Below are 23,444 nucleotides of genomic sequence, written 5' to 3'. Positions count from 1 at the left end.
AAACAGCTAGAAATCAGTAGTCTTCAGAGCAAATACTAATGAATATCATAGAACTGTGTGAGAACAAGTGTAAAAGACATCAAAATGTAAGTCTCTAGTCTTGAAAGGATGTTATACACTACAGAAATCCTTGAAATAGAGTTACTTCACAAGAAAACAGTGTTTCAACCCACTAGAATTCACTGAAAAGTAGTATTCAACTGTAAAACAGTGGAAAGACAAGTGTATATAGCTTCTCAAGTTCAGGGAAGAGTGTATAAAGTTGTTTCTACATGTGGTGAAATCCCACAAGTAGAAAAGAAGGCCCATTATATTAAACAGCTAGAAATCAGTAGTCATTCAGAGCAAATACTAATGAATATCACAGAATAGAGAGAGAACAAGTGTAAAAGACATCAAAATGTAAGTCTCTAGTCTAGAAAGGATGTTGTACACTGCAGAAATCCTTGAAATAGAGTTAGTTCACATGAAACCAGTGTTTCAAACCATCAGAATGCAGTGAAAAGTAGTATTTAACTGTAAAACAGTTGAAAGACAAGTTTATATAGCTTCGCAAGTCCACAGAAGACTGTATAAAGTTGTTTCTACATGTGGTGAAGTCCCACAAGTAGAGCAGAAGGCCCATTATAGGAAACAGCTAGAAATCAGTAGTAATTCAGAAGAAATAGTAATGAATATCATAGAACTGTGTGAGAACAAGTGTAAAAGACATCAAAATGTAAGTTTCTAGTCTAGAAAGGATGTTATACACTACAGAAATCCTTGAAATAGAGTTACTTCACAAGAAAACAGTGTTTCAACCCACTAGAATTCACTGAAAAGTAGTATTCAACTGTAAAACAGTTGAAAGACAAGTGTATATAGCTTCTCCAGTTCAGGGAAGAGTGTATAAAGTTGTTTCTACATGTGGTGAAGTCCCACAAGTAGAAAAAAAGGCCCATTATAGGAAACAGCTAGAAATCAGTAGTCATTCAGAGCAAATACTAATGAATATCACAGAATAGAGAGAGAACAAGTGTAAAAGACATCAAAATGTAAGTCTCTAGTCTAGAAAGGATGTTGTACACTGCAGAAATCCTTGAAATAGAGTTAGTTCACATGAAACCAGTGTTTCAAACCATCAGAATGCAGTGAAAAGTAGTATTTAACTGTAAAACAGTTGAAAGACAAGTTTATATAGCTTCGCAAGTCCACAGAAGACTGTATAAAGTTGTTTCTACATGTGGTGAAGTCCCACAAGTAGAGCAGAAGGCCCATTATAGGAAACAGCTAGAAATCAGTAGTCTTCAGAGCAAATACTAATGAATATCATAGAACTGTGTGAGAACAAGTGTAAAAGACATCAAAATGTAAGTTTCTAGTCTAGAAAGGATGTTATACACGACAGAAATCCTTGAAATAGAGTTACTTCACAAGAAAAGAGTGTTTCAACCCACTAGAATTCACTGAAAAGTAGTATTCACCTGTAAAACAGTTGAAAGACAAGTGTATATAGCTTCTCCAGTTAAGGGAAGAGTGTATAAAGTTGTTTCTACATGTGGTGAAGTCCCACAAGTAGAAAAGAAGGACCATTATAGGAAAAAACTAGAAATCAGTAGTCATTCAGAGCAAATACTAATGAATATCACAGAATAGAGAGAGAACAAGTGTAAAAGACATCAAAATGTAAGTCTCTAGTCTAGAAAGGATGTTGTACACTGCAGAAATCCTTGAAATAGAGTTACTTCACATGAAACCAGTGTTTCAAACCACCAGAATGCACTGAAAAGTAGTATTTAACTGTAAAACAGTTGAAAGACAAGTGTATATAGCTTCTCAAGTTCAGGGAAGAGTGTATAAAGTTGTTTCTACATGTGGTGAAGTCCCACAAGTAGAAAAGAAGGCCCATTATATTAAACAGCTAGAAATCAGTAGTCATTCAGAGCAAATACTAATGAATATCACAGAATAGAGAGAGAACAAGTGTAAAAGACATCAAAATGTAAGTCTCTAGTCTAGAAAGGATGTTGTACACTGCAGAAATCCTTGAAATAGAGTTACTTCACATGAAACCAGTGTTTCAAACCATCAGAATGCACTGAAAAGTAGTATTTAACTGTAAAACAGTTGAAAGACAAGTTTATATAGCTTCGCAAGTCCACAGAAGACTGTATAAAGTTGTTTCTACATGTGGTGAAGTCCCACAAGTAGAGCAGAAGGCGCATTATAGGAAACAGCTAGAAATCAGTAGTAATTCAGAGGAAATAGTAATGAATATCATAGAATTGTGTGAGAACAAGTGTAAAAGACATCAAAATGTAAGTTTCTACTCTAGAAAGGATGTTATACACTACAGAAATCCTTGAAATAGAGTTACTTCACAAGAAAACAGTGTTTCAACCCACTAGAATTCACTGAAAAGTAGTATTCAACTGTAAAACTGTTGAAAGACAAGTGTATATAGCTTCTCAAGTTCAGGGAAGAGTGTATAAAGTTGTTTCTACATGTGGTGAAGTCCCACAAGTAGAAAAGAAGGCCCATTATATTAAACAGCTAGAAATCAGTAGTCATTCAGAGCAAATACTAATGAATATCACAGAATAGAGAGAGAACAAGTGTAAAAGACATCAAAATGTAAGTCTCTAGTCTAGAAAGGATGTTGTACACTGCAGAAATCCTTGAAATAGAGTTACTTCACATGAAACCATTGTTTCAAACCATCATAATGCACTGAAAAGTAGTATTTAACTGTAAAACAGTTGAAAGACAAGTTTATATAGCTTCGCAAGTCCACAGAAGACTGTATAAAGTTGTTTCTACATGTGGTGAAGTCCCACAAGTAGAAAAGAAGGCCCATTATAGGAAACAGCTAGAAATCAGTAGTCTTCAGAGCAAATACTAATGAATATCATAGAACTGTGTGAGAACAAGTGTAAAAGACATCAAAATGTAAGTCTCTAGTCTTGAAAGGATGTTATACACTACAGAAATCCTTGAAATAGAGTTACTTCACATGAAAACAGTGTTTCAACCCACTAGAATTCACTGAAAAGTAGTATTCAACTGTAAAACAGTGGAAAGACAAGTGTATATAGCTTCTCAAGTTCAGGGAAGAGTGTATAAAGTTGTTTCTACATGTGGTGAAATCCCACAAGTAGAAAAGAAGGCCCATTATATTAAACAGCTAGAAATCAGTAGTCATTCAGAGCAAATACTAATGAATATCACAGAATAGAGAGAGAACAAGTGTAAAAGACATCAAAATGTAAGTCTCTAGTCTAGAAAGGATGTTGTACACTGCAGAAATCCTTGAAATAGAGTTAGTTCACATGAAACCAGTGTTTCAAACCATCAGAATGCAGTGAAAAGTAGTATTTAACTGTAAAACAGTTGAAAGACAAGTTTATATAGCTTCGCAAGTCCACAGAAGACTGTATAAAGTTGTTTCTACATGTGGTGAAGTCCCACAAGTAGAGCAGAAGGCCCATTATAGGAAACAGCTAGAAATCAGTAGTAATTCAGAGGAAATAGTAATGAATATCATAGAACTGTGTGAGAACAAGTGTAAAAGACATCAAAATGTAAGTTTCTAGTCTAGAAAGGATGTTATACACTACAGAAATCCTTGAAATAGAGTTACTTCACAAGAAAACAGTGTTTCAACCCACTAGAATTCACTGAAAAGTAGTATTCAACTGTAAAACAGTTGAAAGACAAGTGTATATAGCTTCTCCAGTTCAGGGAAGAGTGTATAAAGTTGTTTCTACATGTGGTGAAGTCCCACAAGTAGAAAAAAAGGCCCATTATAGGAAACAGCTAGAAATCAGTAGTCATTCAGAGCAAATACTAATGAATATCACAGAATAGAGAGAGAACAAGTGTAAAAGACATCAAAATGTAAGTCTCTAGTCTAGAAAGGATGTTGTACACTGCAGAAATCCTTGAAATAGAGTTAGTTCACATGAAACCAGTGTTTCAAACCATCAGAATGCAGTGAAAAGTAGTATTTAACTGTAAAACAGTTGAAAGACAAGTTTATATAGCTTCGCAAGTCCACAGAAGACTGTATAAAGTTGTTTCTACATGTGGTGAAGTCCCACAAGTAGAGCAGAAGGCCCATTATAGGAAACAGCTAGAAATCAGTAGTCTTCAGAGCAAATACTAATGAATATCATAGAACTGTGTGAGAACAAGTGTAAAAGACATCAAAATGTAAGTTTCTAGTCTAGAAAGGATGTTATACACGACAGAAATCCTTGAAATAGAGTTACTTCACAAGAAAAGAGTGTTTCAACCCACTAGAATTCACTGAAAAGTAGTATTCACCTGTAAAACAGTTGAAAGACAAGTGTATATAGCTTCTCCAGTTAAGGGAAGAGTGTATAAAGTTGTTTCTACATGTGGTGAAGTCCCACAAGTAGAAAAGAAGGACCATTATAGGAAAAAACTAGAAATCAGTAGTCATTCAGAGCAAATACTAATGAATATCACAGAATAGAGAGAGAACAAGTGTAAAAGACATCAAAATGTAAGTCTCTAGTCTAGAAAGGATGTTGTACACTGCAGAAATCCTTGAAATAGAGTTACTTCACATGAAACCAGTGTTTCAAACCACCAGAATGCACTGAAAAGTAGTATTTAACTGTAAAACAGTTGAAAGACAAGTGTATATAGCTTCTCAAGTTCAGGGAAGAGTGTATAAAGTTGTTTCTACATGTGGTGAAGTCCCACAAGTAGAAAAGAAGGCCCATTATATTAAACAGCTAGAAATCAGTAGTCATTCAGAGCAAATACTAATGAATATCACAGAATAGAGAGAGAACAAGTGTAAAAGACATCAAAATGTAAGTCTCTAGTCTAGAAAGGATGTTGTACACTGCAGAAATCCTTGAAATAGAGTTACTTCACATGAAACCAGTGTTTCAAACCATCAGAATGCACTGAAAAGTAGTATTTAACTGTAAAACAGTTGAAAGACAAGTTTATATAGCTTCGCAAGTCCACAGAAGACTGTATAAAGTTGTTTCTACATGTGGTGAAGTCCCACAAGTAGAGCAGAAGGCGCATTATAGGAAACAGCTAGAAATCAGTAGTAATTCAGAGGAAATAGTAATGAATATCATAGAATTGTGTGAGAACAAGTGTAAAAGACATCGAAATGTAAGTTTCTAGTCTAGAAAGGATGTTATACACTACAGAAATCCTTGAAATAGAGTTACTTCACAAGAAAACAGTGTTTCAACCCACTAGAATTCACTGAAAAGTAGTATTCAACTGTAAAACTGTTGAAAGACAAGTGTATATAGCTTCTCCAGTTCAGGGAAGAGTGTATAAAGTTGTTTCTACATGTGGTGAAGTCCCACAAGTAGAAAAGAAGGCCCATTATATTAAACAGCTAGAAATCAGTAGTCATTCAGAGCAAATACTAATGAATATCACAGAATAGAGAGAGAACAAGTGTAAAAGACATCAAAATGTAAGTCTCTAGTCTAGAAAGGATGTTGTACACTGCAGAAATCCTTGAAATAGAGTTACTTCACATGAAACCATTGTTTCAAACCATCATAATGCACTGAAAAGTAGTATTTAACTGTAAAACAGTTGAAAGACAAGTTTATATAGCTTCGCAAGTCCACAGAAGACTGTATAAAGTTGTTTCTACATGTGGTGAAGTCCCACAAGTAGAAAAGAAGGCCCATTATAGGAAACAGCTAGAAATCAGTAGTCTTCAGAGCAAATACTAATGAATATCATAGAACTGTGTGAGAACAAGTGTAAAAGACATCAAAATGTAAGTCTCTAGTCTTGAAAGGATGTTATACACTACAGAAATCCTTGAAATAGAGTTACTTCACAAGAAAACAGTGTTTCAACCCACTAGAATTCACTGAAAAGTAGTATTCAACTGTAAAACAGTGGAAAGACAAGTGTATATAGCTTCTCAAGTTCAGGGAAGAGTGTATAAAGTTGTTTCTACATGTGGTGAAATCCCACAAGTAGAAAAGAAGGCCCATTATATTAAACAGCTAGAAATCAGTAGTCATTCAGAGCAAATACTAATGAATATCACAGAATAGAGAGAGAACAAGTGTAAAAGACATCAAAATGTAAGTCTCTAGTCTAGAAAGGATGTTGTACACTGCAGAAATCCTTGAAATAGAGTTAGTTCACATGAAACCAGTGTTTCAAACTACCAGAATGCACTGAAAAGTAGTATTCAACTGTAAAACAGTTGGAAGACAAGTTTATATAGCTTCGCAAGTCCACAGAAGACTGTATAAAGTTGTTTCTACATGTGGTGAAGTCCCACAAGTAGAGCAGAAGGCGCATTATAGGAAACAGCTAGAAATCAGTAGTAATTCAGAGGAAATAGTAATGAATATCATAGAATTGTGTGAGAACAAGTGTAAAAGACATCGAAATGTAAGTTTCTAGTCTAGAAAGGATGTTATACACTACAGAAATCCTTGAAATAGAGTTACTTCACAAGAAAACAGTGTTTCAACCCACTAGAATTCACTGAAAAGTAGTATTCAACTGTAAAACAGTTGAAAGACAAGTGTATATAGCTTCTCCAGTTCAGGGAAGAGTGTATAAAGTTGTTTCTACATGTGGTGAAGTCCCACAAGTAGAAAAGAAGGCCCATTATAGGAAACAGCTAGAAATCAGTAGTCATTCAGAGCAAATACTAATGAATATCACAGAATAGAGAGAGAACAAGTGTAAAAGACATCAAAATGTAAGTCTCTAGTCTAGAAAGGATGTTGTACACTGCAGAAATCCTTGAAATAGAGTTACTTCACATGAAACCAGTGTTTCAAACCACCAGAATGCACTGAAAAGTAGTATTTAACTGTAAAACAGTTGAAAGACAAGTGTATATAGCTTCTCAAGTTCAGGGAAGAGTGTATAAAGTTGTTTCTACATGTGGTGAAGTCCCACAAGTAGAAAAGAAGGCCCATTATATTAAACAGCTAGAAATCAGTAGTCATTCAGAGCAAATACTAATGAATATCACAGAATAGAGAGAGAACAAGTGTAAAAGACATCAAAATGTAAGTCTCTAGTCTAGAAAGGATGTTGTACACTGCAGAAATCCTTGAAATTGAGTTACTTCACATGAAACCAGTGTTTCAAACCATCAGAATGCAGTGAAAAGTAGTATTTAACTGTAAAACAGTTGAAAGACAAGTTTATATAGCTTCGCAAGTCCACAGAAGACTGTATAAAGTTGTTTCTACATGTGGTGAAGTCCCACAAGTAGAGCAGAAGGCCCATTATAGGAAACAGCTAGAAATCAGTAGTAATTCAGAGGAAATAGTAATGAATATCATAGAATTGTGTGAGAACAAGTGTAAAAGACATCGAAATGTAAGTTTCTAGTCTAGAAAGGATGTTATACACTACAGAAATCCTTGAAATAGAGTTACTTCACAAGAAAACAGTGTTTCAACCCACTAGAATTCACTGAAAAGTAGTATTCAACTGTAAAACAGTTGAAAGACAAGTGTATATAGCTTCTCCAGTTCAGGGAAGAGTGTATAAAGTTGTTTCTACATGTGGTGAAGTCCCACAAGTAGAAAAGAAGGCCCATTATAGGAAACAGCTAGAAATCAGTAGTCATTCAGAGCAAATACTAATGAATATCACAGAATAGAGAGAGAACAAGTGTAAAAGACATCAAAATGTAAGTCTCTAGTCTAGAAAGGATGTTGTACACTGCAGAAATCCTTGAAATAGAGTTACTTCACATGAAACCAGTGTTTCAAACCACCAGAATGCACTGAAAAGTAGTATTTAACTGTAAAACAGTTGAAAGACAAGTGTATATAGCTTCTCCAGTTCAGGGAAGAGTGTATAAAGTTGTTTCTACATGTGGTGAAGTCCCACAAGTAGAAAAGAAGGCCCATTATATTAAACAGCTAGAAATCATTAGTCATTCAGAGCAAATACTAATGAATATCACAGAATAGAGAGAGAACAAGTGTAAAAGACATCAAAATGTAAGTCTCTAGTCTAGAAAGGATGTTGTACACTGCAGAAATCCTTGAAATAGAGTTACTTCACATGAAACCAGTGTTTCAAACCATCAGAATGCACTGAAAAGTAGTATTTAACTGTAAAACAGTTGAAAGACAAGTTTATATAGCTTCGCAAGTCCACAGAAGCCTGTATAAAGTTGTTTCTACATGTGGTGAAGTCCCACAAGTAGAGCAGAAGGCCCATTATAGGAAACAGCTAGAAATCAGTAGTAATTCAGAGGAAATAGTAATGAATATCATAGAACTGTGTGAGAACAAGTGTAAAAGACATCAAAATGTAAGTTTCTAGTCTAGAAAGGATGTTATACACTACAGAAATCCTTGAAATAGAGTTACTTCACAAGAAAACAGTGTTTCAACCCACTAGAATTCACTGAAAAGTAGTATTCAACTGTAAAACAGTTGAAAGACAAGTGTATATAGCTTCTCCAGTTCAGGGAAGAGTGTATAAAGTTGTTTCTACATGTGGTGAAGTCCCACAAGTAGAAAAAAAGGCCCATTATAGGAAACAGCTAGAAATCAGTAGTCATTCAGAGCAAATACTAATGAATATCACAGAATAGAGAGAGAACAAGTGTAAAAGACATCAAAATGTAAGTCTCTAGTCTAGAAAGGATGTTGTACACTGCAGAAATCCTTGAAATAGAGTTACTTCACATGAAACCAGTGTTTCAAACCATCAGAATGCAGTGAAAAGTAGTATTTAACTGTAAAACAGTTGAAAGACAAGTTTATATAGCTTCGCAAGTCCACAGAAGACTGTATAAAGTTGTTTCTACATGTGGTGAAGTCCCACAAGTAGAGCAGAAGGCCCATTATAGGAAACAGCTAGAAATCAGTAGTAATTCAGAGGAAATAGTAATGAATATCATAGAACTGTGTGAGAACAAGTGTAAAAGACATCAAAATGTAAGTTTCTAGTCTAGAAAGGATGTTATACACTACAGAAATCCTTGAAATAGAGTTACTTCACAAGAAAACAGTGTTTCAACCCACTAGAATTCACTGAAAAGTAGTATTCAACTGTAAAACATTTGAAAGACAAGTTTATATAGCTTCGCAAGTCCACAGAAGACTGTTTAAGTTGGTTCTACATGTGGTGAAGTCCCACAAGTATACCAGAAGGCCCATTATAGGACACTGCAAGAAAGCATTAGTAATTCAGAGCAAATACTAATGAATATCACAGAATAGTGAGAGAACAAGTGTAAAACACATCAAAATGAAAGTGTGTAGTCTAGAAAGGATGTTGTACACTGCTGAAATCCTTGAAATAGAGTTAGTTCACATGAAACCAGTGTTTCAAACTACCAGAATGCACTGAAAAGTAGTATTCAACTGTAAAACAGTTGGAAGACAAGTTTATATAGCTTCGCAAGTCCACAGAAGACTGTATAAAGTTGTTTCTACATGTGGTGAAGTCCCACAAGTAGAGCAGAAGGCGCATTATAGGAAACAGCTAGAAATCAGTAGTAATTCAGAGGAAATAGTAATGAATATCATAGAATTGTGTGAGAACAAGTGTAAAAGACATCAAAATGTAAGTTTCTAGTCTAGAAAGGATGTTATACACTACAGAAATCCTTGAAATAGAGTTACTTCACAAGAAAACAGTGTTTCAACCCACTAGAATTCACTGAAAAGTAGTATTCAACTGTAAAACAGTTGAAAGACAAGTGTATATAGCTTCTCCAGTTCAGGGAAGAGTGTATAAAGTTGTTTCTACATGTGGTGAAGTCCCACAAGTAGAAAAGAAGGCCCATTATAGGAAACAGCTAGAAATCAGTAGTCATTCAGAGCAAATACTAATGAATATCACAGAATAGAGAGAGAACAAGTGTAAAAGACATCAAAATGTAAGTCTCTAGTCTAGAAAGGATGTTGTACACTGCAGAAATCCTTGAAATAGAGTTACTTCACATGAAACCAGTGTTTCAAATCACCAGAATGCACTGAAAAGTAGTATTTAACTGTAAAACAGTTGAAAGACAAGTGTATATAGCTTCTCAAGTTCAGGGAAGAGTGTATAAAGTTGTTTCTACATGTGGTGAAGTCCCACAAGTAGAAAAGAAGGCCCATTATATTAAACAGCTAGAAATCAGTAGTCATTCAGAGCAAATACTAATGAATATCATAGAACTGTGTGAGAACAAGTGTAAAAGACATCAAAATGTAAGTTTCTAGTCTAGAAAGGATGTTATACACGACAGAAATCCTTGAAATAGAGTTACTTCACAAGAAAAGAGTGTTTCAACCCACTAGAATTCACTGAAAAGTAGTATTCACCTGTAAAACAGTTGAAAGACAAGTGTATATAGCTAGTCCAGTTAAGGGAAGAGTGTATAAAGTTGTTTCTACATGTGGTGAAGTCCCACAAGTAGAAAAGAAGGCCCATTATAGGAAACAACTAGAAATCAGTAGTCATTCAGAGCGAATACTAATGAATATCACAGAATAGAGAGAGAACAAGTGTAAAAGACATCAAAATGTAAGTCTCTAGTCTAGAAAGGATGTTGTACACTGCAGAAATCCTTGAAATAGAGTTACTTCACATGAAACCAGTGTTTCAAACCACCAGAATGCACTGAAAAGTAGTATTTAACTGTAAAACAGTTGAAAGACAAGTGTATATAGCTTCTCAAGTTCAGGGAAGAGTGTATAAAGTTGTTTCTACATGTGGTGAAGTCCCACAAGTAGAAAAGAAGGCCCATTATAGGAAACAGCTAGAAATCAGTAGTCATTCAGAGCAAATACTAATGAATATCACAGAATAGAGAGAGAACAAGTGTAAAAGACATCAAAATGTAAGTCTCTAGTCTAGAAAGGATGTTGTACACTGCAGAAATCCTTGAAATAGAGTTACTTCACATGAAACCAGTGTTTCAAACCATCAGAATGCACTGAAAAGTAGTATTTAACTGTAAAACAGTTGAAAGACAAGTTTATATAGCTTCGCAAGTCCACAGAAGACTGTATAAAGTTGTTTCTACATGTGGTGAAGTCCCACAAGTAGAGCAGAAGGCGCATTATAGGAAACAGCTAGAAATCAGTAGTAATTCAGAGGAAATAGTAATGAATATCATAGAATTGTGTGAGAACAAGTGTAAAAGACATCAAAATGTAAGTTTCTAGTCTAGAAAGGATGTTATACACTACAGAAATCCTTGAAATAGAGTTACTTCACAAGAAAACAGTGTTTCAACCCACTAGAATTCACTGAAAAGTAGTATTCAACTGTAAAACAGTTGAAAGACAAGTGTATATAGCTTCTCAAGTTCAGAGAAAAGTGTATAAAGTTGTTTCTACATGTGGTGAAGTCCCACAAGTAGAAAATAAGGCCCATTATAGGAAACAGCTAGAAATCAGTAGTAATTCAGAGAAAATACTAATGAATATCATAGAACTGTGTGAGAACAAGTGTAAAAGACATCAAAATGTAAGTTTCTAGTCTAGAAAGGATGTTATACACTACAGAAATCCTTGAAATAGAGTTACTTCACAAGAAAAGAATGTTTCAACCCACTAGAATTCACTGAAAAGTAGTATTCAACTGTAAAACAGTTGAAAGACAAGTGTATATAGCTTCTCCAGTTCAGGGAAGAGTGTATAAAGTTGTTTCTACATGTGGTGAAGTCCCACAAGTAGAAAAGAAGGCCCATTATAGGAAATAGCTAGAAATCAGTAGTCATTCAGAGCAAATACTAATGAATATCACAGAATAGAGAGAGAACAAGTGTAAAAGACATCAAAATGTAAGTCTGTAGTCTAGAAAGGATGTTGTACACTGCAGAAATCCTTGAAATAGAGTTACTTCACATGAAACCAGTGTTTCAAACCACCAGAATGCACTGAAAAGTAGTATTTAACTGTAAAACAGTTGAAAGACAAGTGTATATAGCTTCTCAAGTTCAGGGAAGAGTGTATAAAGTTGTTTCTACATGTGGTGAAGTCCCACAAGTAGAAAAGAAGGCCCATTATATTAAACAGCTAGAAATCAGTAGTCATTCAGAGCAAATACTAATGAATATCACAGAATAGAGAGAGAACAAGTGTAAAAGACATCAAAATGTAAGTCTCTAGTCTAGAAAGGATGTTGTACACTGCAGAAATCCTTGAAATAGAGTTAGTTCACATGAAACCAGTGTTTCAAACCATCAGAATGCAGTGAAAAGTAGTATTTAACTGTAAAACAGTTGAAAGACAAGTTTATATAGCTTCGCAAGTCCACAGAAGACTGTATAAAGTTGTTTCTACATGTGGTGAAGTCCCACAAGTAGAGCAGAAGGCCCATTATAGGAAACAGCTAGAAATCAGTAGTAATTCAGAGGAAATAGTAATGAATATCATAGAACTGTGTGAGAACAAGTGTAAAAGACATCAAAATGTAAGTTTCTAGTCTAGAAAGGATGTTATACACTACAGAAATCCTTGAAATAGAGTTACTTCACAAGAAAACAGTGTTTCAACCCACTAGAATTCACTGAAAAGTAGTATTCAACTGTAAAACATTTGAAAGACAAGTTTATATAGCTTCGCAAGTCCACAGAAGACTGTTTAAGTTGGTTCTACATGTGGTGAAGTCCCACAAGTATACCAGAAGGCCCATTATAGGACACTGCAAGAAAGCATTAGTAATTCAGAGCAAATACTAATGAATATCACAGAATAGTGAGAGAACAAGTGTAAAACACATCAAAATGAAAATGTGTAGTCTAGAAAGGATGTTGTACACTGCTGAAATCCTTGAAATAGAGTTAGTTCACATGAAACCAGTGTTTCAAACTACCAGAATGCACTGAAAAGTAGTATTCAACTGTAAAACAGTTGGAAGACAAGTTTATATAGCTTCGCAAGTCCACAGAAGACTGTATAAAGTTGTTTCTACATGTGGTGAAGTCCCACAAGTAGAAAAGAAGGCCCATTATAGGAAACAGCTAGAAATCAGTAGTCATTCAGAGCAAATACTAATGAATATCACAGAATAGAGAGAGAACAAGTGTAAAAGACATCAAAATGTAAGTCTCTAGTCTAGAAAGGATGTTATACACTACAGAAATCCTTGAAATAGAGTTACTTCACAAGAAAACAGTGTTTCAACCCAATAGAATTCACTGAAAAGTAGTATTCAACTGTAAAACAGTTGAAAGACAAGTGTATATAGCTTCTCCAGTTCAGGGAAGAGTGTATAAAGTTGTTTCTACATGTGGTGAAGTCCCACAAGTAGAAAAGAAGGCCCATTATAGGAAACAGCTAGAAATCAGTAGTCATTCAGAGCAAATACTAATGAATATCACAGAATAGAGAGAGAACAAGTGTAAAAGACATCAAAATGTAAGTCTCTAGTCTAGAAAGGATGTTGTACACTGCAGAAATCCTTGAAATAGAGTTACTTCACATGAAACCAGTGTTTCAAATCACCAGAATGCACTGAAAAGTAGTATTTAACTGTAAAACAGTTGAAAGACAAGTGTATATAGCTTCTCAAGTTCAGGGAAGAGTGTATAAAGTTGTTTCTACATGTGGTGAAGTCCCACAAGTAGAAAAGAAGGCCCATTATATTAAACAGCTAGAAATCAGTAGTCATTCAGAGCAAATACTAATGAATATCACAGAATAGAGAGAGAACAAGTGTAAAAGACATCAAAATGTAAGTCTCTAGTCTAGAAAGGATGTTGTACACTGCAGAAATCCTTGAAATTGAGTTACTTCACATGAAACCAGTGTTTCAAACCACCAGAATGCACTGAAAAGTAGTATTTAACTGTAAAACAGTTGAAAGACAAGTGTATATAGCTTCGCAAGTCCACAGAAGACTGTATAAAGTTGTTTCTACATGTGGTGAAGTCCCACAAGTAGAGCAGAAGGCGCATTATAGGAAACAGCTAGAAATCAGTAGTAATTCAGAGGAAATAGTAATGAATATCATAGAATTGTGTGAGAACAAGTGTAAAAGACATCAAAATGTAAGTTTCTAGTCTAGAAAGGATGTTATACACTACAGAAATCCTTGAAATAGAGTTACTTCACAAGAAAACAGTGTTTCAACCCACTAGAATTCACTGAAAAGTAGTATTCAACTGTAAAACAGTTGAAAGACAAGTGTATATAGCTTCTCAAGTTCAGAGAAAAGTGTATAAAGTTGTTTCTACATGTGGTGAAGTCCCACAAGTAGAAAATAAGGCCCATTATAGGAAACAGCTAGAAATCAGTAGTAATTCAGAGAAAATACTAATGAATATCATAGAACTGTGTGAGAACAAGTGTAAAAGACATCAAAATGTAAGTTTCTAGTCTAGAAAGGATGTTGTACACTGCAGAAATCCTTGAAATTGAGTTACTTCACATGAAACCAGTGTTTCAAACCACCAGAATGCACTGAAAAGTAGTATTTAACTGTAAAACAGTTGAAAGACAAGTGTATATAGCTTCTCAAGTTCAGGGAAGAGTGTATAAAGTTGTTTCTACATGTGGTGAAGTCCCACAAGTAGAAAAGAAGGCCCATTATAGGAAACAGCTAGAAATCAGTAGTCATTCAGAGCAAATACTAATGAATATCACAGAATAGAGAGAGAACAAGTGTAAAAGACATCAAAATGTAAGTCTGTAGTCTAGAAAGGATGTTGTACACTGCAGAAATCCTTGAAATAGAGTTACTTCACATGAAACCAGTGTTTCAAACCACCAGAATGCACTGAAAAGTAGTATTTAACTGTAAAACAGTTGAAAGACAAGTGTATATAGCTTCTCAAGTTCAGGGAAGAGTGTATAAAGTTGTTTCTACATGTGGTGAAGTCCCACAAGTAGAAAAGAAGGCCCATTATATTAAACAGCTAGAAATCAGTAGTCATTCAGAGCAAATACTAATGAATATCACAGAATAGAGAGAGAACAAGTGTAAAAGACATCAAAATGTAAGTCTCTAGTCTAGAAAGGATGTTGTACACTGCAGAAATCCTTGAAATAGAGTTAGTTCACATGAAACCAGTGTTTCAAACCATCAGAATGCAGTGAAAAGTAGTATTTAACTGTAAAACAGTTGAAAGACAAGTTTATATAGCTTCGCAAGTCCACAGAAGACTGTATAAAGTTGTTTCTACATGTTGTGAAGTCCCACAAGTAGAGCAGAAGGCCCATTATAGGAAACAGCTAGAAATCAGTAGTAATTCAGAGGAAATAGTAATGAATATCATAGAACTGTGTGAGAACAAGTGTAAAAGACATCAAAATGTAAGTTTCTACTCTAGAAAGGATGTTATACACTACAGAAATCCTTGAAATAGAGTTACTTCACAAGAAAACAGTGTTTCAACCCACTAGAATTCACTGAAAAGTAGTATTCAACTGTAAAACATTTGAAAGACAAGTTTATATAGCTTCGCAAGTCCACAGAAGACTGTTTAAGTTGGTTCTACATGTGGTGAAGTCCCACAAGTATACCAGAAGGCCCATTATAGGACACTGCAAGAAAGCATTAGTAATTCAGAGCAAATACTAATGAATATCACAGAATAGTGAGAGAACAAGTGTAAAACACATCAAAATGAAAATGTGTAGTCTAGAAAGGATGTTGTACACTGCTGAAATCCTTGAAATAGAGTTAGTTCACATGAAACCAGTGTTTCAAACTACCAGAATGCACTGAAAAGTAGTATTCAACTGTAAAACAGTTGGAAGACAAGTTTATATAGCTTCGCAAGTCCACAGAAGACTGTATAAAGTTGTTTCTACATGTGGTGAAGTCCCACAAGTAGAAAAGAAGGCCCATTATAGGAAACAGCTAGAAATCAGTAGTCATTCAGAGCAAATACTAATGAATATCACAGAATAGAGAGAGAACAAGTGTAAAAGACATCAAAATGTAAGTCTCTAGTCTAGAAAGGATGTTATACACTACAGAAATCCTTGAAATAGAGTTACTTCACAAGAAAACAGTGTTTCAACCCAATAGAATTCACTGAAAAGTAGTATTCAACTGTAAAACAGTTGAAAGACAAGTGTATATAGCTTCTCCAGTTCAGGGAAGAGTGTATAAAGTTGTTTCTACATGTGGTGAAGTCCCACAAGTAGAAAAGAAGGCCCATTATAGGAAACAGCTAGAAATCAGTAGTCATTCAGAGCAAATACTAATGAATATCACAGAATAGAGAGAGAACAAGTGTAAAAGACATCAAAATGTAAGTCTCTAGTCTAGAAAGGATGTTGTACACTGCAGAAATCCTTGAAATAGAGTTACTTCACATGAAACCAGTGTTTCAAATCACCAGAATGCACTGAAAAGTAGTATTTAACTGTAAAACAGTTGAAAGACAAGTGTATATAGCTTCTCAAGTTCAGGGAAGAGTGTATAAAGTTGTTTCTACATGTGGTGAAGTCCCACAAGTAGAAAAGAAGGCCCATTATATTAAACAGCTAGAAATCAGTAGTCATTCAGAGCAAATACTAATGAATATCACAGAATAGAGAGAGAACAAGTGTAAAAGACATCAAAATGTAAGTCTCTAGTCTAGAAAGGATGTTGTACACTGCAGAAATCCTTGAAATTGAGTTACTTCACATGAAACCAGTGTTTCAAACCACCAGAATGCACTGAAAAGTAGTATTTAACTGTAAAACAGTTGAAAGACAAGTGTATATAGCTTCGCAAGTCCAAAGAAGACTGTATAAAGTTGTTTCTACATGTGGTGAAGTCCCACAAGTAGAGCAGAAGGCGCATTATAGGAAACAGCTAGAAATCAGTAGTAATTCAGAGGAAATAGTAATGAATATCATAGAATTGTGTGAGAACAAGTGTAAAAGACATCAAAATGTAAGTTTCTAGTCTAGAAAGGATGTTATACACTACAGAAATCCTTGAAATAGAGTTACTTCACAAGAAAACAGTGTTTCAACCCACTAGAATTCACTGAAAAGTAGTATTCAACTGTAAAACAGTTGAAAGACAAGTGTATATAGCTTCTCAAGTTCAGAGAAAAGTGTATAAAGTTGTTTCTACATGTGGTGAAGTCCCACAAGTAGAAAATAAGGCCCATTATAGGAAACAGCTAGAAATCAGTAGTAATTCAGAGAAAATACTAATGAATATCATAGAACTGTGTGAGAACAAGTGTAAAAGACATCAAAATGTAAGTTTCTAGTCTAGAAAGGATGTTATACACTACAGAAATCCTTGAAATAGAGTTACATCACAAGAAAAGAATGTTTCAACCCACTAGAATTCACTGAAAAGTAGTATTCAACTGTAAAACAGTTGAAAGACAAGTGTATATAGCTTCTCCAGTTCAGGGAAGAGTGTATAAAGTTGTTTCTACATGTGGTGAAGTCCCACAAGTAGAAAAGAAGGCCCATTATAGGAAATAGCTAGAAATCAGTAGTCATTCAGAGCAAATACTAATGAATATCACAGAATAGAGAGAGAACAAGTGTAAAAGACATCAAAATGTAAGTCTCTAGTCTAGAAAGGATGTTGTACACTGCAGAAATCCTTGAAATTGAGTTACTTCACATGAAACCAGTGTTTCAAACCACCAGAATGCACTGAAAAGTAGTATTTAACTGTAAAACAGTTGAAAGACAAGTGTATATAGCTTCTCAAGTTCAGGGAAGAGTGTATAAAGTTGTTTCTACATGTGGTGAAGTCCCACAAGTAGAAAAGAAGGCCCATTATAGGAAACAGCTAGAAATCAGTAGTCATTCAGAGCAAATACTAATGAATATCACAGAATAGAGAGAGAACAAGTGTAAAAGACATCAAAATGTAAGTCTCTAGTCTAGAAAGGATGTTGTACACTGCAGAAATCCTTGAAATAGAGTTACTTCACATGAAACCAGTGTTTCAAACCATCAGAATGCACTGAAAAGTAGTATTTAACTGTAAAACAGTTGAAAGACAAGTTTATATAGCTTCGCAAGTCCACAGAAGACTGTATAAAGTTGTTTCTACATGTGGTGAAGTCCCACAAGTAGAGCAGAAGGCCCATTATAGGAAACAGCTAGAAATCAGTAGTAATTCAGAGGAAATAGTAATGAATATCATAGAACTGTGTGAGAACAAGTGTAAAAGACATCAAAATGTAAGTTTCTAGTCTAGAAAGGATGTTATACACTACAGAAATCCTTGAAATAGAGTTACTTCACAAGAAAACAGTGTTTCAACCCACTAGAATTCACTGAAAAGTAGTATTCAACTGTAAAACAGTTGAAAGACAAGTTTATATAGCTTCGCAAGTCCACAGAAGACTGTTTAAGTTGGTTCTACATGTGGTGAAGTCCCACAAGTATACCAGAAGGCCCATTATAGGACACTGCAAGAAAGCATTAGTAATTCAGAGCAAATACTAATTAATATCACAGAATAGTGAGAGAACAAGTGTAAAAGACATCAAAATGTAAGTCTCTAGTCTAGAAAGGATGTTGTACACTGCTGAAATCCTTGAAATAGAGTTAGTTCACATGAAACCAGTGTTTCAAACTACCAGAATGCACTGAAAAGTAGTATTCAACTGTAAAACAGTTGGAAGACAAGTTTATATAGCTTCGCAAGTCCACAGAAGACTGTATAAAGTTGTTTCTATATGTGGTGAAGTTCCACAAGTAGAGCAGAAGGCCCATTATAGGAAACAGCTAGAAATCAGTAGTAATTCATAGGAAATACTAATGAATATCATAGAATTGTGTGAGAACAAGTGTAAAAGACATCGAAATGTAAGTTTCTAGTCTAGAAAGGATGTTATACACTACAGAAATCCTTGAAATAGAGTTACTTCACAAGAAAACAGTGTTTCAACCCACTAGAATTCACTGAAAAGTAGTATTCAACTGTAAAACAGTTGAAAGACAAGTGTATATAGCTTCTCCAGTTCAGGGAAGAGTGTATAAAGTTGTTTCTACATGTGGTGAAGTCCCACAAGTAGAAAAGAAGGCCCATTATAGGAAACAGCTAGAAATCAGTAGTCATTCAGAGCAAATACTAATGAATATCACAGAATAGAGAGAGAACAAGTGTAAAAGACATCAAAATGTAAGTCTCTAGTCTAGAAAGGATGTTGTACACTGCAGAAATCCTTGAAATAGAGTTACTTCACATGAAACCAGTGTTTCAAACCACCAGAATGCACTGAAAAGTAGTATTTAACTGTAAAACAGTTGAAAGACAAGTTTATATAGCTTCGCAAGTCCACAGAAGACTGTATAAAGTTGTTTCTACATGTGGTGAAGTCCCACAAGTAGAAAAGAAGGCCCATTATAGGAAACAGCTAGAAATCAGTAGTCTTCAGAGCAAATACTAATGAATATCATAGAACTGTGTGAGAACAAGTGTAAAAGACATCAAAATGTAAGTCTCTAGTCTTGAAAGGATGTTATACACTACAGAAATCCTTGAAATAGAGTTACTTCACAAGAAAACAGTGTTTCAACCCACTAGAATTCACTGAAAAGTAGTATTCAACTGTAAAACAGTGGAAAGACAAGTGTATATAGCTTCTCAAGTTCAGGGAAGAGTGTATAAAGTTGTTTCTACATGTGGTGAAATCCCACAAGTAGAAAAGAAGGCCCATTATATTAAACAGCTAGAAATCAGTAGTCATTCAGAGCAAATACTAATGAATATCACAGAATAGAGAGAGAACAAGTGTAAAAGACATCAAAATGTAAGTCTCTAGTCTAGAAAGGATGTTGTACACTGCAGAAATCCTTGAAATAGAGTTAGTTCACATGAAACCAGTGTTTCAAACCATCAGAATGCAGTGAAAAGTAGTATTTAACTGTAAAACAGTTGAAAGACAAGTTTATATAGCTTCGCAAGTCCACAGAAGACTGTATAAAGTTGTTTCTACATGTGGTGAAGTCCCACAAGTAGAGCAGAAGGCCCATTATAGGAAACAGCTAGAAATCAGTAGTAATTCAGAGGAAATAGTAATGAATATCATAGAACTGTGTGAGAACAAGTGTAAAAGACATCAAAATGTAAGTTTCTAGTCTAGAAAGGATGTTATACACTACAGAAATCCTTGAAATAGAGTTACTTCACAAGAAAACAGTGTTTCAACCCACTAGAATTCACTGAAAAGTAGTATTCAACTGTAAAACAGTTGAAAGACAAGTGTATATAGCTTCTCCAGTTCAGGGAAGAGTGTATAAAGTTGTTTCTACATGTGGTGAAGTCCCACAAGTAGAAAAAAAGGCCCATTATAGGAAACAGCTAGAAATCAGTAGTCATTCAGAGCAAATACTAATGAATATCACAGAATAGAGAGAGAACAAGTGTAAAAGACATCAAAATGTAAGTCTCTAGTCTAGAAAGGATGTTGTACACTGCAGAAATCCTTGAAATAGAGTTAGTTCACATGAAACCAGTGTTTCAAACCATCAGAATGCAGTGAAAAGTAGTATTTAACTGTAAAACAGTTGAAAGACAAGTTTATATAGCTTCGCAAGTCCACAGAAGACTGTATAAAGTTGTTTCTACATGTGGTGAAGTCCCACAAGTAGAGCAGAAGGCCCATTATAGGAAACAGCTAGAAATCAGTAGTCTTCAGAGCAAATACTAATGAATATCATAGAACTGTGTGAGAACAAGTGTAAAAGACATCAAAATGTAAGTTTCTAGTCTACAAAGGATGTTATACACGACAGAAATCCTTGAAATAGAGTTACTTCACAAGAAAAGAGTGTTTCAACCCACTAGAATTCACTGAAAAGTAGTATTCACCTGTAAAACAGTTGAAAGACAAGTGTATATAGCTTCTCCAGTTAAGGGAAGAGTGTATAAAGTTGTTTCTACATGTGGTGAAGTCCCACAAGTAGAAAAGAAGGACCATTATAGGAAAAAACTAGAAATCAGTAGTCATTCAGAGCAAATACTAATGAATATCACAGAATAGAGAGAGAACAAGTGTAAAAGACATCAAAATGTAAGTCTCTAGTCTAGAAAGGATGTTGTACACTGCAGAAATCCTTGAAATAGAGTTACTTCACATGAAACCAGTGTTTCAAACCACCAGAATGCACTGAAAAGTAGTATTTAACTGTAAAACAGTTGAAAGACAAGTGTATATAGCTTCTCAAGTTCAGGGAAGAGTGTATAAAGTTGTTTCTACATGTGGTGAAGTCCCACAAGTAGAAAAGAAGGCCCATTATATTAAACAGCTAGAAATCAGTAGTCATTCAGAGCAAATACTAATGAATATCACAGAATAGAGAGAGAACAAGTGTAAAAGACATCAAAATGTAAGTCTCTAGTCTAGAAAGGATGTTGTACACTGCAGAAATCCTTGAAATAGAGTTACTTCACATGAAACCAGTGTTTCAAACCATCAGAATGCACTGAAAAGTAGTATTTAACTGTAAAACAGTTGAAAGACAAGTTTATATAGCTTCGCAAGTCCACAGAAGACTGTATAAAGTTGTTTCTACATGTGGTGAAGTCCCACAAGTAGAGCAGAAGGCGCATTATAGGAAACAGCTAGAAATCAGTAGTAATTCAGAGGAAATAGTAATGAATATCATAGAATTGTGTGAGAACAAGTGTAAAAGACATCAAAATGTAAGTTTCTAGTCTAGAAAGGATGTTATACACTACAGAAATCCTTGAAATAGAGTTACTTCACAAGAAAACAGTGTTTCAACCCACTAGAATTCACTGAAAAGTAGTATTCAACTGTAAAACTGTTGAAAGACAAGTGTATATAGCTTCTCAAGTTCAGGGAAGAGTGTATAAAGTTGTTTCTACATGTGGTGAAGTCCCACAAGTAGAAAAGAAGGCCCATTATATTAAACAGCTAGAAATCAGTAGTCATTCAGAGCAAATACTAATGAATATCACAGAATAGAGAGAGAACAAGTGTAAAAGACATCAAAATGTAAGTCTCTAGTCTAGAAAGGATGTTGTACACTGCAGAAATCCTTGAAATAGAGTTACTTCACATGAAACCATTGTTTCAAAATCATAATGCACTGAAAAGTAGTATTTAACTGTAAAACAGTTGAAAGACAAGTTTATATAGCTTCGCAAGTCCACAGAAGACTGTATAAAGTTGTTTCTACATGTGGTGAAGTCCCACAAGTAGAAAAGAAGGCCCATTATAGGAAACAGCTAGAAATCAGTAGTCATTCAGAGCAAATACTAATGAATATCACAGAATAGAGAGAGAACAAGTGTAAAAGACATCAAAATGTAAGTCTCTAGTCTAGAAAGGATGTTGTACACTGCAGAAATCCTTGAAATAGAGTTACTTCACATGAAACCAGTGTTTCAAACCACCAGAATGCACTGAAAAGTAGTATTTAACTGTAAAACAGTTGAAAGACAAGTGTATATAGCTTCTCCAGTTCAGGGAAGAGTGTATAAAGTTGTTTCTACATGTGGTGAAGTCCCACAAGTAGAAAAGAAGGCCCATTATATTAAACAGCTAGAAATCATTAGTCATTCAGAGCAAATACTAATGAATATCACAGAATAGAGAGAGAACAAGTGTAAAAGACATCAAAATGTAAGTCTCTAGTCTAGAAAGGATGTTGTACACTGCAGAAATCCTTGAAATAGAGTTACTTCACATGAAACCAGTGTTTCAAACCATCAGAATGCACTGAAAAGTAGTATTTAACTGTAAAACAGTTGAAAGACAAGTTTATATAGCTTCGCAAGTCCACAGAAGCCTGTATAAAGTTGTTTCTACATGTGGTGAAGTCCCACAAGTAGAGCAGAAGGCCCATTATAGGAAACAGCTAGAAATCAGTAGTAATTCAGAGGAAATAGTAATGAATATCATAGAACTGTGTGAGAACAAGTGTAAAAGACATCAAAATGTAAGTTTCTAGTCTAGAAAGGATGTTATACACTACAGAAATCCTTGAAATAGAGTTACTTCACAAGAAAACAGTGTTTCAACCCACTAGAATTCACTGAAAAGTAGTATTCAACTGTAAAACAGTTGAAAGACAAGTGTATATAGCTTCTCCAGTTCAGGGAAGAGTGTATAAAGTTGTTTCTACATGTGGTGAAGTCCCACAAGTAGAAAAAAAGGCCCATTATAGGAAACAGCTAGAAATCAGTAGTCATTCAGAGCAAATACTAATGAATATCACAGAATAGAGAGAGAACAAGTGTAAAAGACATCAAAATGTAAGTCTCTAGTCTAGAAAGGATGTTGTACACTGCAGAAATCCTTGAAATAGAGTTAGTTCACATGAAACCAGTGTTTCAAACCATCAGAATGCAGTGAAAAGTAGTATTTAACTGTAAAACAGTTGAAAGACAAGTTTATATAGCTTCGCAAGTCCACAGAAGACTGTATAAAGTTGTTTCTACATGTGGTGAAGTCCCACAAGTAGAGCAGAAGGCCCATTATAGGAAACAGCTAGAAATCAGTAGTAATTCAGAGGAAATAGTAATGAATATCATAGAACTGTGTGAGAACAAGTGTA

The sequence above is a fragment of the Cnephaeus nilssonii genome (genome assembly GCF_951640355.1).
Source record: "Cnephaeus nilssonii genome assembly, contig: SCAFFOLD_46, whole genome shotgun sequence".
Taxonomy (NCBI): Eukaryota; Metazoa; Chordata; class Mammalia; order Chiroptera; family Vespertilionidae; genus Cnephaeus; species Cnephaeus nilssonii.
The sequence above is the reverse complement of the archived record's forward strand: the minus strand, read 5'-3'. Positions refer to the sequence as shown.